The sequence below is a fragment of the Otolemur garnettii genome, unplaced genomic scaffold, assembly GCF_000181295.1.
Source record: "Otolemur garnettii isolate 467f Iridium unplaced genomic scaffold, OtoGar3 scaffold00091, whole genome shotgun sequence".
Taxonomy (NCBI): Eukaryota; Metazoa; Chordata; class Mammalia; order Primates; family Galagidae; genus Otolemur; species Otolemur garnettii.
In genome coordinates, this window is record NW_003852486.1 from 25897 (window position 1) to 37950 (window position 12054).

Here is a 12054-nt window from a genome sequence, read left to right on the forward strand (position 1 = left end):
CGGGCTGGGGATTCGAACCTGCCACCTTAGGTGTACATGGCTGGCGCCTTAGCCGGTTGAGCTATAGGCGCCGAGCCATCAATTGTCCTTATACGAGAGTTGAGTACATAGGATTCTTGCTTTTCCATTCTTGCCATGCTTTACTAAGAATAACGTGTTCCACTTCCATCCAGGTTAATACAAAGGATGTAAAGTCTCCATCTTTTCTAGTGAGTGAATAGTATTCCATGGTACACATATACCACAGTTTGTTAATTCATTCCTGGGTTGGTGGACATCTAGGCTGTTTCCGTATTTTGGCGATTGCAAATTGAGCTGTAATAAACAGTCTAGTGCAAGTGTCATTATACTAAACAGATTTTTTTCCTTCTGGTTAGATGTCCCATAATGGGATGCAGGATCAAATGGGAGGTCTAGTTTGAGTTCTTTGAGGGTTCTCTATACTTCCTTCCAAAATGGTTGTATTAGTTTGCAGTCCCACCAGTAATGTAAAAGTGTGCCTTTCTCTTCACATCCACACTAGCATCTGCAGTTTTGAGATCTAGTGATGTGGGCCATTCTTGTTGAGGTTAGATGACATCTCAGCATGGTTTTGATTGCATTTCTCTAATAATTAGGGATGATGAGCATTTTTCATATGTTTGTTAGCCATTTGTCTGTCTTCTTTAGAGAAGTTTCTATTCATGTCTCTTGCCCACTGATACATGGGATTGTTGGCTTTTTCATGTGGATTAATTTGAGTTTTCTATAGGTTCTAGTTATCAAGCTGTGGTCTGATTTAAAATGTGCAAATATCCTTTCTCATTGTGTAGGTTGTCCATTTGCTTTGGTTGCCTCCTTAGCTGTACAGAAGCTTTTTAGTTTAATTAAGTCTTATTTGTTTATTTTTGTTGTTGTTGCAATTGTCATGGCAGTTCTAGCCAATACAATCAGGCAAGAGAAGGAGATAAAGGGCATCCAAATAGGAGCAGAGGAAGTCAAAATCTCCCTCTTTGCTGATGATATGATCTTATACTTAGAGAACCCCAAAGACTCAACCACAAGACTCTTAATAGTTATCAAAAAATACAGTAATGTCTCAGGATATAAAATCAGTGTCTACAAGTGAATATTCCTTGTATACACTAATAACAGCCAAGATGAGAGTCTAATTAGGGACACATACCCCTTCATTATAGCTGAAAATAAAATGAAATACCTAGGAATATACCTAACAAAAGAGGTGAAGGACCTCTACAAAGAAAACTATGAACCCCTAAGAAAAGAAATAGCAGAGGATATAACAAATGGAGGAACATACCATGCTTATGGTTGGGGAGAATCAACATTGTTAAAATGTCCATACTTCTCAAAGTAATCTACAGATTCTATCCATCCCTATTAAAATACTAACATTGTACTTTCCAGACTTGGAAAAAATAATTCTTCGTTTCGTATAGAATCAGGAAAAAAACTCGTATAGCTGAGGCAGTTCTTAGTAGTAAAAAGAAATAGGGGGGCATCAGCATACCAGACTTTAGGCTATACTACAAGGCCATAGTGGTTAAAACAGCATGGAACTGGCACCAAAACAGAGACATAGAGAGAGGTATAATAAAAGTCTCCTACTATAATGTATTTCACCTTTAAAAGCCATCAAATTTGTTTTACATATTATTACATACATTATTACACATGTACAAATTGAAAGTGAAGATAGTCTATTTCTGTTTAATAGGTTCTCTTATAATTATAAAATTTCCTTTCATTTCTGTATATTTCTATATGTTTTAAATCTTTCGTGCTCCTCATTTTTTCCATTACTGCCTTCTTTTGTATTTAATTGATTTTTTTATTAAATCAAATACAAATAGATCATGTTAATTGATATTTTATACTATATTATTTTTATTTCCATTTCATTTCTTTTCCTGTACATTTTAAGTTAATTATTTAGTAGTTACAATAGGGATTACAATGCACATCCTAAATTTATAATGATGTTTGCATTAATACCAAATGAGCTTCAGAAATATACAAATCTTCGGTAAAGCTTCATTTCTGCACTTCATGTTGTCGCATATTACATCTGTTTCTCTTCATTTCTTCTGTGTTTTTATTTTCCTTCTGTCTAAAGACTATCCTTTGGTATTCCTTTAATGCAAGTCTACTTGTGGCAAATTCTTTTGGTTTTTGTTTTTCTGAAAGTGTCGGTATTTCATCTTTATTTTTGAAGTGCTTTTTTAGTGGTATAACATTATAGATGGCACGGATTGTCTTTCAGCATTTTGAAGACACCATTCCACCATCTTCTGCTTTTTATCATTCTTATTGAAATGTCAGTTGTAAGTTGTTTCTTTTGTGAAGAGGATTTAGTTTTCCCCTGTGGCCATTTTAAGATTTTTAATATATTTGTGTTTGGCATCTGTATATATATCTTTTAATGTATTGATTCATGTGTTTTACTGCTTGTTTATTGGTTTGTTTTCATCTTTTGGGGGGTTTGTAATACATTTCAGAAATCCATCTTGATGGCTTTTGTCAATTTTGGAAAGTCCTCATCTGTTATGTTTTGGGCCATCTCTGTCTCCTTTCCTGGCTTTCCAATTACACTTAAGTTAGGGTTTATTTTTTGGTCAAATCTCAGATATCTCTTACACTCTTTCTTGCATGTTTTATCCTTTTATTTTTTGTGTACTTCCATCTGAATATTTTATTCTGACCTATGGTCTTGTTTTCTAAATCTCTTTTTAGTGGCATCTAAATGCTCTTTCTAACTCTTCAATTAAGGTCCCTCCCCCAAGATATTGTATATTTTATTTCTTTTTTTTTTCTTTTTTTTTTTATTGAACGGTAACTATGTACATCAATGCACTTCTAGGGCACAGTGTGGGGTTTTCACATGCAATCCGAAATACCTCTGTATATTTTATTTCTGCAATTTTTTTTTAGTTCTTTTAAAAAATCCAATTTATCAGGTAAGTATTGTTACATAATCAATCACTCCAACATTTCTCTCCTTGAAATTTATCAGGCTCACATACAATCTCCAGGATCTTGAGAGTTTAGTAATCTCATATTTCTTACTCATCTTTGTTACCTCTTTCAACGTTTAAAGTTTTAGTCAAACTATCGTTGCATCCTGGTGTATATGCTATACATATATATGTTTCCCGTTATTCTTTTGGGGGGCCATTATGTTTGCCTCTCATTTGTGGCTCTGTTTTATTTTTCTTTCCTTCTTATGATCTGTATGATTAAAAATGTTTATTCATAACATAATTTTTGTATGTATTTAGGGTTACATGTGATATTTTAATACATTTATAGAATTTATAATGATCAACTCAGGGTTTTTAGGGTATTCATCACTTCAAATGTTTATTATCTCTTGCGTTAGAAACATTTCAAATCGGTCACCTCCACTGCTCTCCATGCTCCAGTCTGGAGGCTGCCCCTCGCCCCTCAGCTGATGCCATGAAAGTTAAGGATGCCAAGAAACCTTAAAACAGATAAGCAAAAAGAAGTTAAAAATCACCTGTATTCCTGGCACCAGAGTGAACTACTATTAATACTATGATATCTTCTGCTGTTTGGTCCTGTGATGAGAGCAGGTATCTTCAGGGTGGTAGGCGATGGACTGGTCCTTTGAAAAGCTTTCTGGTAGTTTGGATGGACATTGGGAGAACTCTAGTAAAGCTCTCATATTTTGAATCTATTAATATCACAGCAGAGGAAGAACAAGAAGTCGAAAGCTTAAAAAGTATTTGGAAATATTTGACTTCTAATATAGCATATGGATCCACTGACATTGGGGATGTACACCTTGAACTAAAGGATTTAACTGACACTTTTTGGCCAAAGAGGAAACTTTCACTTTATCAGATTTCCAACCCAGGATCTGCCTACTTTTATCCAAATGGGAAGAGATAAAAACTTCTCAACATTACAAATGGTGCTATGTGCTATAGAAGGTGGTGCTTACAAGTTGGAAAACGATTTTTGCACAACTGGATAAACTTGACTGCCTTGTAAAGGGCTTGCTGTATATAGATTCTATCAGTTTCAATGGACAAGCAGAGTGCTATTATTTTGCTAATGCCTCAGAACCTGAGCGATGCCAAAAGATGATGACATTTAACCTAGACATCCTTATCCACTTGCTGGTAGTGAATATTGGCTCAGGAATCAGTATTTTAGCAGTCCATTCCACAGACAACTATAAACAAGTGACTGGGACAAGTAACGAGTAACTTTTTTTGCCTTATTGCAGCATTCACATTATTTTATCCATAGACGTTATGAGATTGTTAATGCTAATACCTATCTATTGTCAATGCTGTTATCATGGAAGACAATCATGTATCTGTGCAACAGCAAAGTATGTTAAGTGTATGTTAAAATGTTGCAGGTGGTATCTTTTTATAAGATGGATATGTAAGGACTCAAACTAAATTTCTTAAATGTTTATAATGGGTCAGCAAAAAAAAAAAAAGAAAGAAAGAAAGAAAAGAAACATTTCAAATCCTCTCTTCTAGCTGGTTTAGAAAATACATTATTGCCAGCAAGAATCACTGTACTGTACTGTTGAACATTGAACTTATTCTTCCTACCTAACCGTAGGTATGTTTGTAACCATTAACCTACCTCTCTTTGCCCATTCCCCACCCAGCCTCTAGTACCTATCATCTTATTCTGTACCCCCATGAGACCAACTTTTTTAGCTTCCACAGATGAGTGAGAATATAAGATATTCGTTATTCTGTGTACAGATTATTTCATTTAACATAATGACCTCCATTCTATCCATATTGCTGCAAGTGACAGAATTTCATTTTTCTATGGCTATTATTTTTTTCGTAATTCCTCTTTCCCACCCCCTTTCTCTAAATTCTAATAATCTGTACTTGCTTATTACAGAAATGTAGAACAGAGAAAGCCAAAGGTGCCCGTGTTCCCATCTCTCAAATAACATGCACTGCTTAGTGTTTAGAGTCTATTTCATTTTTGTTTGTTCTCTTTTTTGAGGCAGGGTTTTATTCTGTCACCCAGCATCATAGCTCACTGCAGCCTTGAACTCCTGGACTCAAGTGATCCTCCTGCCTCAACCTCCCAAAGTGCTAAGATTACAGATGCGAGCCATCAAACTTGATGTATTTTTAATTGTTGTTGAGATAGAATGTCACTCTGTTGCCAGGCTAGAGTTCAGTGGCATCATCATGCTTCACTGAACCCTTGAATTCCTGGGCACAGTGGATCCTCCAGCATCAGCTGCCAAGTAGCTAGGACCACCCCACCCAGCTATTTATTTTATTAGAGATGGTGTCTCACTGTGCTGCTGAGCTTGGTTTTGAACTTCTGTTTTCAAGTGATTCTCCCATCTCAGCCTATCAAAATGCTAGGATTATAGGCGTGAGCCACCAATCCTGCACCCAATGTTAGTTAGTTTCTCACATTGTACTAAAATTAACTCCAGAGATATTAACAAATGAAATTTAAAATTCCCAGAATGTGCAAAGAAATGTCCTGCATGGATAATAAACATTTATAAAAATGTGACTCAAGCATGAGGCCCCTTCTATCCCAGCCTCTGCAGCCATTTTCCATGACATTACAGTGGAATGGTAGGAGCCTTGTACTGTGGGAAACCTATCAGCATGTTACCCAGTGGGACTGAGGAGTCCCAAGGAGACCTGTGTCTCTCCTATGTGATCTGCATTTCTGCAGCTCCTAGGCTCCCAGCTACTTATCATCCATCTGACTGTGGCTGCCACCATTTTTCTCTGGCATGCTTTGTCCCCAACAGGCCACCACATCTCTTTGTTCTCCCAAAGCACTGGTAAATCTCAGGTAGTTGTGTGCACTGGGACATTTATTGAATATTTGATGGTGAAACATTGGCATAGGGTAATTTATGACAAAGAGAAGAAAACTGATATTTTTGTTGGCCATCATCATTCCTAAAAATATTTTGGATTAGGGTAGCATTTCCACATGCCTTTTGTTAAAAGGCAGATAAGTCTTGTAAATAGAAGGGGGTCGTGTTGTTGTGACTATCATTCTCATCCCCAATGCCATAGCTACTTTGTAAATGACCCCACTAAATTAGCCTAAGGATGCTAGGGAAAGATGCAGACCAACATCCATAGAATAGTTGCTCTTTCCCACATGGCACCTGAGAGCCTGCTCTATAGTAGACACTCTCTGGGACACATTCACCTGGAAGCCAAATATCTTCAACCTCATGGTCATTCCTGGAAGTCCATTCATGTGTTGTTTCCCAGAGAGTTTGTCTCTAATTTTTCAGTCCTGTTCTATCTAACTTCCTCACTAAAAAGGTAATCTGCAAGCCTCTGCCCATGAATCAGTGCACATTTATATTTCAGAGAACTCTTCTTCACAAAGTGAGCAGCCAGATGGATCACTTGAAGTTGCTCTCAAAAACAATTTCTATTCAGGTCACCCATGCTTGCAGGTGTTACACAGTGGCTGTCTGCTTATTGCTAGTGCCAACACAGCATGCAGATCCATTTGTCAAGCACACTTCCCCCTCTTTTCCTCCTCATTAACTGATTACATGTTGCTTCATATGAGGCCATGGGCGTGAACTGAGGAAGAAGAAACAAGCAGTAGAAGCTGATAATATGGGCGTCTGAGAGATTTGCTTATGTAGTTTAGTCCTGTTTGTCTTGCCTTAGGTTTGTCTGGCATATGCCATTTTCATTTTATAATTGTATGATTTGATGGATCAGATACTACTCAGTGTGTGATAGGATGTTTGGATTCCATAGCCACTCGATGCTCCCTAGTTAGGCACTAGCCTTTCCAGCACCCAGTGATTAGTAAGCTAGGAGTGGTTCAAATGAAGAATAGTTGGCAGATGACAGAAGGGCCCTACAGCTAGAACTGTGTGGTATGGTTCGCCTATGGGGACTTGTCAGAGACTTCAATCAGTATCTTTTCTAACCAGCAAACTTATATACTATGTTCAACCATGAGATTTATGTGGAGGAACATTTTCAGCAGAGCTTAGACCTGCTGTAAAGGCTTTTCTTTCTTTGTATCCCACTCAGAATTGGTACTATTAAGGCCTGGGCAAAAGGTTTTATGTGTTGCTTCCAAAATCTAAGAATATTGTCACATTTTCTTCATGATGAGTGGTGAAAGGTGTTTTTCACCTTAGAATGATCATTCTGAAATAGAACATTATTGATATAGCATATTCTACTTGTACTCTGTCCATTATTTGGTAATATTCCCCCAATTTAGGCAGGCTTATGACTGTACATAGAATATGGCAGAAGTAACACTGTGTAACTTCTGAGACTATGTCATAAAAATAGATACAGCTTCTACCTGGTTTTCTCTTTCTTAGGATTGTGCCTTGGACCCCTGATTTATTGTGTGAGAAGTCCAGCTATCTGAAGCGGCTGTACTGGTGACACCATGTGACATAGACCATATGGAAAGTGCGCAGATGCTCAAGAGGGCCTATGTGCTCTCTTCTGTAGCTGTTTCTGTCTATACACCCAGGCATCAGACATGAGAGAAGAAGTCTTCATGATTATTCCAACTCCAGCCACCATCTGACTGCCACCTCACAAAAGGCCTGAATCAAAACTGTGGTATCAGCTCAACCTCTGGAAGGCCTGAAAGACTGAGGACTGCCAAACAGATTTATGTGATTGAGAACCATTAATTTCTGGACCCAAGGCTTTGGTGACTTTTTCTGGTTGACAATACTCATGTTTATTATCACACATTGATGCCAGGAGAGTCATACTATGTACAACTTGGGAAAAGGACAATAAGAAGTTCTGTGTTTAGAGATTTCCTGAACTGTGTGCCCCATGTACCCCTTTCCTTGGCTGACTTTGATCTGCATTCTTTAGCTACAGTAAAACCATGACTGGATACATACAGGCATTATAACTGTCAGTGAGTGCTGTGAGCCCTTCTAGTGAACCATTAAACTCAAGAGGGTTCTTGGGGATTTCCAAGTTGGCAATTAACAACAGGGTTGAGGGTAATCTTGGGAGAGTTGAACTTGCAATTGATGTCAGAAGTGAGGCTGGTCTTGTGGACTGTTCCTCTGAGTGTTCACCCAGCATAACCTTGATACAAAAATCTGATACGATGAGATCACCAAGAGAGGATAACTACAAGCCAGTCACTCTCATGACCATACGTGTGACAGTTCTAATTAAGGTACTGACAAAAATAACCTATTCATTAAAAACACATGATAATAAAGTTGAGTTTATTTCAGGAGTGCAAGGAATCAAGCAATGTAAATAACTCTATTGACAGAATGAAAGAAAAAAATTCTTGTAAATGTGTAAAAAGAATATGATGAAATTCAAAACTCTTCCTGATGAAAGCTATTCCTATGATAAATTATATCTTCTAGAAAAGAACAGCAGAAATCATGCTTTATAGAGAAATTGGATCTCCTTTAGAGATTGGAAACTAGGTAAAGATGGCTGAAAGTGCCACTTCTAGACAATATTTTGCTAGAAATCTCAGTGAAATAAAGGAAGAAAAAGAAAATATATACTTGTGTAGGTAGAATATCCAAAAGACACTGAAACCTTTGGAATTAATGAATGAATTTAGGAAGATTTCCAGATTAGCATAAGAACATAACTACATGTTGGAAAGACAGGACTGCAAAATAAAAGAAAGTCTGCCATTTACAATGTCATAAAAATAATTAAATTCCAAGGTATAAATGTAATGAAAGATGGGCAATACCTCTAAAATATCTGTCAAACATTACCAGGAAGAATAAAAGAAGACCTAAATAAATGGAGGGGTATACCATGCTCTTGCATTAGAAATCTCATTATTACAATGGTATCAATGCTCCCAAATTTGCTTATAGACTCAATGCCACTCTAATAAAAATATGAGCAGATTTTTGAAATCCCAGATAACTCTAAAATTTATATGGAAATTCAAAAAGCCAAGAAGAGTGAAGATAATTTTGAAGAAGAATTTAGAGAACTTAACACTATGAAAAATCAAGATATTTCTTGATTAAGTTTCCTCCAGCAGTGAATGCTCAGATAAGGCACTTGGGTATGAATAATCTTGGGGGGACAGGGCCCCTGAAATGAGGTGAGGCAATGGAGAAGCAAGGAAATTGGGTAGGAAAGAATGCCAGTAAAGCAGACATTGATTTTAGGCGATGTGGCCAATGATGGTGTTGTTTAATCTGCAGGTCTTTAACCAACTCTCTTATATTATATTGTACATGTTAGTCTCTATGGATAATCAAATGTCCAAATCTGTGAAGAAAACCTCTGTGATGCCTTTTTCTCAGAGTAACAGGTTAATCTTCTGTTAGATGTGTGTTTTACCCATCCTACATGATGTGTATACAACACTCAAATGTACTTGTCTGAACAATACTGTGTTGACTGAGTACAATCAGTCTGAATGTTTGTAGTGGACTTCAAGGGAGGCAATGACTTGCCTTTCATTATAAGCAGCTTGTTCTGAGCTACCCCAGAACATTTTGGGGCCAATCATATCTTATTATTTTTAGAATAATATATCTATATCTCTTTCTCCAACTTTTGTATTTTTACCCTTCTGTATATTACTGGAGCAATATGACAGAGTAGACCTTTTGGCACCACCCAGTGCTGGTCTGGGAAACACCATATGAGATGTGTAACAGGCATGGCATGGGTAGATAATAGACCTGTTAGACACCACTTCCTTCTTTGATTTATTTTTATTGATTTATTTTTTTTGAGACAGAGTCTCACTATGTCACCCTTGATAGAGTGCCGTGGCATCACAGCTCTTGGGCTTAAGCAATTCTCTTAACTCAGCCTCCCAGTAGCTGGGACTATAGGCGCCTGCCACAGCACCCAGCTATTTTTTTGTTATTGTTGTCATTGTTGTTTAGCAGGCTCTGGCTGGGTTAGGACCCACTAGCCCTGGTGCATGTGGCCAGGGCCCTAACCATTGAGCTACAGGTGCTGGGCCCACTTCCTTTTCGAATTTGTGGGACATGATCTATGAGAAGGATAACATCATGTTAGGAAGAATTAGTTGGAAAAAGTGAAACACAGTTACAATTTGAGATCTGGAGTCCTTGTTCTCAGCCAATTTACATTTCTTGGTAACATTATCAGCTGGTCTATTTCACATTTTGAAACCCATGGTTTGTTCAAACATTTTTTTGTTCATTTTCATCAGCTTATATGTGCAGAGATTGCAACATTTCAAAACTATGAAAAGAACACAATGAAGAGTATGTCTCTCTTTTGCTACTGACCCCAGATCCCTAGATTTCTGCTCCTGAGGTAATCACTATTATTCCTTGTTTTTATAAAATTTCTTTGTGTGTGTATGTGTTCTTTCATTATTGTGCTTGAGACAGGATCTCACTGTAGTTATCCTCTCTTGGTGATCTCATTGTATCAGATTTTTGTATCAAGGTTATGCTGGGTGAACACTCAGAGGAACAGTCCACAAGACCAGCCTCACTTCTGACATCAATTGCAAGTTCAACTCTCCCAAAACAGTGCTGGGATAGAGTGCAGTGGCATCGTCATAGCTCAGTGCAATCTCAAACTCCTTGGCTCAAGTGATCATCCTGCCTTCACCATGCCTGGCTAATTTTTAAATTGATTTTTAGAGTTAGGGATCTTGACCTTCTGACCTCAAGTGATCCTCTTGCCATGGTCTCCCAAAGAGCTAGCATTACAGGCATAAGTCACTGCACTTGGCCTATTAAGTTATATTTCTGAACTATGAGAGCTCTTATGCATGTTAAGTGACATAGATGAGGTGACAAAGATCCACTGAGAGAAAGCACTGAGCGACCAGCTGTAATTAAATGTCATCTTCTTTAACCCGAATGCCTACCTTCCTTCAGGGAACAAGGTGTTACTTGTAATCAAGACAAGTATTTTTGTTTGTCTTATGAAATTAAATTCCCATTCAGCAGTTTACATCTCTCTGAAACATCTTGGAAATCTGTCCTTGTTCAAAAAATGTACTAAAATATGTTAAACTAAAATAGGAGAGTATTCTTTGTATTTCACTCAATTCTAGCATTTTTCAGTTTTTGATCTTAGGTAGGTAAAGAGTCGGATGGATGGCTCTTTTGACCTATTTGGCAGCATTTAAAATCTGAGGTGAAGGTATCCATGGTATGAGTCCAGGCATCCTTTCTAATCAGGTGGAAGGAGGAGAGCCAATCTATTGTTTCCTATTATAATTTTATAATGTGGTTTTTAAACCAACATATTTTATAATGGCAAAGTCAGGAGGTAATTAGAAGGCTTGTAGAAGGGTTTATACATATGAACCATTGGAAAATTTAGCTCCTCTGCAAGTTAGAAAACCATAGTGTTCTCACAACTGCCATAATTATGAGCTACTTAATGTAAATTCTGAGATCAAATCATGAGTGGCCAAGTATATAGGAAACTTTGACATTTAATGGCAACTAAAAGTAAATACAGGTAGAAAAAGCAGGAGGAACAGGTGCCTACACTGGGATATAGCAGGAGATGGACTGAATGATTATGTCATGGTCAGCATGGGGATAGTCAGAAAGTCAGCGGCATTGCACTGAATCTTCGGAGATTATAATCGTAATGGTAAGCATGTTCTGCTTTTAAAATAAAAGGACTGGAGAAGGTCCAGAGCTTTCGAACGACCCTTTCACAGGGGTCACCTAAAACCATCACATACACTCCATACAAATACAGGTGTATGAAAATAATTTTATGGTTGGGGGTCACCACAACATGAGGAACTGTCTTAAAGGGTCACAGCATTAGGAAGGTTGAGAACCATTGTTCTAGTGGCCACTCTAGAACTAACAGTAGGCTTCATGGGTGTTCCTTCATGTGTTCATTCCTGTCACAGCATTAACTGAGAGCCTTTTATATGCTGGAACATACTCCAGGTGCCAGAGGTATAGCAATGAAACAGGCAAGCCTTTCTGCCTTTCTAGAGATTGCACGCTAATACCAGGAAACATATACTAAACTATATGTAAAAGGAAAGTAAATAGAATGTTGCCTTTTGAAAGTGGTATGGAGAAAA

General features: G+C 37.6%; 1 pseudogene; it reads left to right on the plus strand.

Moving 5' to 3' along the window:
* Positions 1 to 3456: 3456 nt before the first annotated feature.
* On the plus strand, positions 3457 to 4232 carry LOC105887474 (annotated as a pseudogene).
* The last annotated feature ends 7822 nt before the right edge of the window (positions 4233 to 12054 follow it).